Genomic DNA, 6,025 nt, shown 5'->3' with positions numbered 1-6,025 from the left:
TCCACTGTGACACATTCTGCTTCTAAGGCATATAATCTGGTTCTTACAAACTGTTCTGGAGCAAATGACCAAAGCCTTGACAAAAGCAGTCTCTGTGTCCAGTGGACAATTACCATGGTGCTATAACCAATATCCCTTCATACTCCCGTTACTTTCCCAGTCCCATCATCAGGCAGAGAAATACATTTACCTTTTCCCAAGGATATCAAGGGTAACAGTGATTTCCTCCACACAATCTTGTGGAGTGACACAGGAAAGTAGAACTGCAAGTTAAGTGTCTGTGGGTCCTCTCTCAGGTCGGCCACTCTTTAAACAAAATTTTTGATTGATACACAAGAAGAATTTCATGATGTTTTGCTGCCACATTTTCAAAATGGGGGAATATTTGCAAAGGCTGATAGGACAAAGACAGTTCTTCCAGCCCTCTGATTCAATTTAACAGTGCAAAGGAAAAAAAAATATATAAAATAAAATAATGAGAGGCAAAGATTTTTAACAGATAATGTCTACACACACACTTATCCCTTTTCTTCTCTGAGAGACGTCACAGTGATTTTATGATGCTGCTAAGGAAAACCTTTGGCTTGTATTGGTTTGGAAACAGAAATTCTTTGCATATCATAGTCATTAACTAGCCTGGCTAAGAATTACTCAATGTTAACCATGACCTACATGGATTGGAAGCAATTATCCCTTGATACTAAGAGCTTTTTCATTCAATGATGAAAAAAAACTTATTTTTCACCCTGGGCATTATTGAAAAAAAATAATAATAATGTTTTCCAAACCAGCCTAAATGCAAAACCTGATATTTACCCTAAAAACAATTTGTTTAAACTGATGCAACATCACTTCTCATAATATATTTGGATCTACTTCAACAATTGTTGGAGAAAAACAGCGAGTCCGGGAGCTCAGAGTGCCTAAGGGCTGCCGTGGCAAGCTTGCACCATCCCATTGCCGTGCTTGGAGAGCGCTGTGTCACTGGTATGAGGTACATCCGCAATGCTGGGGGGCTGAGCATGCAGGATTGGTCTTGGCTACAGCCCTTGCTGCCCCACCACGGCGCAGATGTGCACCCTTCTCATCTTGTAGTAAATGCTTGAGCTGCAGCCAGCAGTAGGGAGTTCCCCTCTTCAAGGGGAATCGTTCACAGCGTCTCTCCGGTCTAGTTAAGAGAGCAAAGAGCCCAGGCTTTAAGTATCTCCATGTAAGAAGAGATTAACACTACGAAAGCTTGGTTTGCAGGAATAGAAGTTTCAAACAGCAGTTTTAAGTAACGAGTCAAGGTGCAGTATGAGGAAAGAGCTGCTACTCACTTCTTTCCAAAAAGTGCTTATTCATATCCTCATGCCAAACTGCCCAAACATCTCCTGGGGGCTTTAAAAAGAACATTTTTTGCTCCACCAACTGAAAGTGATAAAAGTTTCCCATGTTTTAAATATGTAATAAGAGCACAGCACAGAGGATTTCTGGTAAGAAATTGCGTTCTGCTTTCCGGCTCAAACCACAGGATCTTGTTTGAAGCTAAGGACGTCAGTAAGGCTCACTGGATGGCAGGTGTCACCCACCAGGGCTGGTGGGCAGGACACCAAGGGGTTGGTCCTGCGAGGGGGCAGAGGGACACGTGAGTACTCCCTGCTGGGCCTGCAACCACAGGCAGGGTTTTAGAAGTGCTGCAGCTTGGTTTGTTGAACCAAGGATTTGAGGTTTTTTTCTAGCTGGGATCAAGCAAGGATTTTAGCCCACTTGTGGGGGAGAAGGTTTTAGCCTGTATGGGAGAGTTTCTCAGCCTTTTGGGTAAGAATGGTTGAATTGGGTTAGGCCATGAGGAAGGATGCCGGGCTGTAGAAAGATGTGTCGAGGGAGATATTTCTGAACCAGAAGGGAAACGAGTTGCATTTGGAGGAAAGAGTGAGGGTGAAGAGGTGGTGAGGGGAAAGCACTCCCATGTGCAGCAAGCAGGGGGACAACAAGCACATGGAAGCACTGCCTTCCTTGGGTTTTCATACTCTGGCTTATGCAGCTCCCTCCTAAGCTGAGGTAGCCACAGCAAATAAAACATAAGGAGTATATCCCACTGCAGAGATATTTTTGCATCCTCAGATGAGATGAGCTATGTACTCTACATTTTCCTTCTAATTTGACACTGCTTTCTAGCTCAGAATTAGTTGTGAACTTGTAGCAACTGTGCCTGGAAACCACAGGGAAAAGCAAGAGAGTCTTAGCGAGGGATGGCACAGTTGCAAGGCATCTTCCCTAAGCTCCCTGAGCAGAGTTGTGCTCCTCCGGATGCGCTGCTTGCACTGCAGAGAGCAGAGCAGCGACCTTTCTTCTGCAGCCTGGAACAGATGAGCTTGCGCTTGTTCAGAGAGGGCTTGGGGGCACAAGGGAGGAAGGATATTTCATTCTGTTTACCATCGCCAAGAAAAGTCTTTAAATAAATGAGAAATAGTTATTTGTTTTGTATTGGACTAGATTGCATCCAGATTCTTCCTCTGTTGGAGCTTGGTTGTATTTCATTCCACTTGTGTAACAATCCTGGCCCTCTCTCAGAGGGGTGGGTTTGCATTCTGGATGATTGCCTGATAAGTGCTAGGATGGGACCCCTCAGCACTTCCCCATGCAGTGCATGTAGCTTGTACCACAGGGGTGTTTTCCAGGGGGTGAAGTTGTGGGATAGGGAAAATGTTTTTTGTGATACTTAATACACTGTGACTCAAAGAGCATTGGGGTCTCATTTTGGCTTCACTTCCCCATTCAACTGATGGTCAATTTCTTGCTTCTTTCTCTAAAAGTCATGGTTGAGCAACACCATTTTGTACACAGCCATCAGACACCTTTGGGACATGGCTCAGACTCACACTATAGGTGGACTTTCTCAAGCTAGAATTGAACAGAATATATCATAAATGCGAAGCTGAGGGTTTATTATATTTGTTGTTGTTGTTGAGGTTTCTCCATGTGGGTTCTTTCTGCTGCTGTCCCACAGTTAAGAGAAATAACCATCCCCATTGTCCCTGAAGCTGCTGCCAAGATCTGTAGGCAGCAATTGGCTCCTTAAGGAAGCTGTCAGTGCCCTGAGGGCACCAACACAAACTGCTGGCCCTCACCAAACTCCTTGGGGCCTCCCAACACCCACAGCACCCTGACAGAAGTTAGGGGATGGAGGCCAGGATGGAGTCTTTCCCCTGGTGTCATCTTGGTCAGGTGGAGCGAGAGGCAGGAGCTGCCCTGGAGGAGGCACCCAGGAGAGCAGAGCCAGGCTGCATGCACAGTGGAGCAATGGATGGCCTGGAAGCACATCCCCAGTGATACAGCTGGTAGGTAAGTGCTCAGCTGGCACTTGAACACACGTTCCTACTTCCCAACTTCGTCATAGCTCATTTCCCTATGGAAAATGCATGCAGGGGTTGAGAGTAGGAACCAGGGGGAAAGTAGCTGAAAGAAACTGTAGAAGAGATTCGAAGACAATGTAAAAACACAGCCAACTGTGCTTTTCTGATGATTACAAATCCAATGTATAACAAAAATCTTCTCTTTGCGTCTCACTCTAGTAACGGGTCTTGTTGTCATATAGATAGTTTGTTAAAATCCCATATCAGGGACAGTGCCAGGATCTGACCTATGGCTTTGTCCTGGGAAATCACAGCCTCAGATCTGAAGATCCTAAAGATACAAATCTGGTCAGAAAATGGCATTAAAATGCTTCTCAGCAACATGCAACACCAGACAGTCTCATAAAGGTGACTGTGCCTACCTCAGTGGACATCAGCATGGATGGAAGGGTCACTCACTGAGTCTGTGGGCTGTTGCTATTATTCTGTGATTGATTTAGTAACTGGTAAGCAGAGAAGTAAAAAGAAAAGTGGGGTACAGTTCTCCTCCCACAGACAGATAGGCAAAAACAAATTCTTGCCTTTATATCTTGAAGAAGAGGGATTTGTTTGTTTGTTTGTTTTTCACAGTGGCAATGGCTTTTTAAAAATCTTTACAACTCTTTGAAAACACCTATGGTCCAGAGAGTACTGAAATTACCCAGAAAGGACTGAAATCAGTCAGCCCTCAGGCTGTCCCACCAGGTCATTTTGGACCTTTCTTCGTCCTTCTAAGGCTTCTGCATAAAATTTATCTTTTTCATTTTTAATCCAAAGCCTCAGACTTTTGGAAAAAGAAAGGATATCTGAGCAAACCAAGCTGAAAGCTTTTGCAGGGAGCCCTGCTCCGAGCTAAGGCGCAGGGAGATAGCGCAGCCGGCAATGCCACCTAGCTGCGGCACTGCCTCCCGGTGCTGCTCGCCGTGGTGGTGAGCCCGTCAGCCTGCGTGGCCCTTCCTAAAACAACTTCTGGTCATTATTCCTTCCGCTGGAAAACGGGTTTGTTTTTACTCGGGGCATGAGATAAAAGGCTGGTGCTTCTGCATCAGTTATGTTTCATTGTACTCTCAATACGTTCTTGTTTTATTCGTCCTTTCTTCTGATTTTAATCAGTTCTGATTTTAATCAGATGTTGCTGTGATTGCCTCTGCAATCCAGTACTGGTCTTTCCACCAGTACTGGAAATAATCCCCACTCCCTGCTTCTCACTACCTGGATGCCTGCACGCCATCAGCCAGTTTCTCCTTCCTTTTGACCTTCTCAGCAATAGATATAACTGTTCGTTTCACAAAACAGACATAAGCTCCCATGCAGTAGTTTCCAGCACTTTTAGAAAAATAAATTACAAGACCCATCTTCCAACCATCCAGGTAGCCCTGGATTTCACAGAGAGCACAGCTGCTCCTGCTGCTTTTGTCTCCTCTCTGATGTCCCAGAAAGCTGGTGATAACAGAAGAATTATATATCCAAAGTCTAATATTTCTCTGCCACTAATCAAAAAGAATACAAAATAACTTAGGCAATAAACAAACCTTTTAATGCAAATGATGACTGTTACTCATGAACGTTTCAGCAATTCTAAAGAGGATTTAATTTTGAAAGCATTCACCTCCCAGCAGACTCTGTAAGCCACAGAAGACCTCCTGGACACTCACATCATCCATGGATCCAGCCATCCAACACCTGTGCAAACAGAGCTAGTATTACACAAGGCAGTGTGCCCTGCCATAACATCCACTGTGTTGGGCTTCGTGCAAAGGACACACATCTTTCCAAGGGGATCCAATGCAGCAGTATTCAGTGATTGCAGTGTACCTGCATGGTGAAAAAAATACACAAAATGATCTCAGATAGGTCACAACAGCAGCAAAGGATGCCCAAATATCTGCCATGGCTCATTAGTCCTGAGGTAGTTTGAGCTGCCAACAGTCTGGCCATGGGGGGAGATGCTGTGTTCTGATTCATACTCAGCCAATGTGAAATATCTGTAACTCAGTTGGAGCTCATTAACCACTCATGACTCCTCTGTCTTTTCCAGGAACCGGACTATTCCTGCATATTATGGCCAATGACCCCATGCATCTTCCATGGCGCATGAAATACAGCCAAAGAGACAAGGACTGTGCTAGGCACGCAGAGGAGGACACGCTGGGAGGAAGCAGAGAGGCGATCCCTGGAAAATCACGCACTACACAGCATCACTGGCCGTCTGCTCTCATTCTGCCTCGAGGGGAGCCCGCGTCTACGGATTCATCCCTCCAGAACACAGCGAGGGGGAAGTGGTGGTGGTGTGATAAAATAAGGATGAGTTAATGGCAATGACAGCCCAACTGGAGCTTGTTAGAAACCAGGACAATGCAGGGTAAGCTGTTGCTAACACATTTGTCAGTAAACTGAAAACCACATCTATTTAAATATGATGAATGCACATAATTGCAGGCAAGCAGAACTCAAAAAGGAGCTCTGTAAGCTGCATTGTGTGAAACCCCTCTGTATTATGAAACCCCCCTGCATTACACACTGTTCACTTTAATCCATTTCTTCAGTATGGATCCCAGAAATTTGCTTCTGGCCAGAACACCATCCCCCCAGAAAGGCATTCAGCCCTACCTTAAGCATACATTCTTTGTTTGCAGTACAGGTGACAA

At 45.1% G+C, this 6,025-nt stretch overlaps 1 long non-coding RNA gene across 2 annotated transcripts in view; it reads right to left on the bottom strand.

The window, feature by feature from the left end:
* The window catches only part of LOC118156744, an 8,053-nt gene extending 2,865 nt beyond the window's left edge, over positions 1–5,188 (bottom strand). The window contains exon 1 of one of the 2 annotated variants that reach the window (XR_004746416.1): positions 4,987–5,188. This is a non-coding gene — a long non-coding RNA (uncharacterized LOC118156744). The remainder of the gene's footprint in view (positions 1–4,986) is intronic. The other variant, XR_004746417.1, reaches the window with a different exon arrangement.
* Between the last annotated feature and the right edge of the window lie 837 nt (positions 5,189–6,025).

The sequence above is a fragment of the Oxyura jamaicensis genome, chromosome Z (genome assembly GCF_011077185.1).
Source record: "Oxyura jamaicensis isolate SHBP4307 breed ruddy duck chromosome Z, BPBGC_Ojam_1.0, whole genome shotgun sequence".
NCBI lineage: Eukaryota > Metazoa > Chordata > Aves > Anseriformes > Anatidae > Oxyura > Oxyura jamaicensis.
This window is presented reverse-complemented; position numbering and strand designations above follow the sequence as displayed.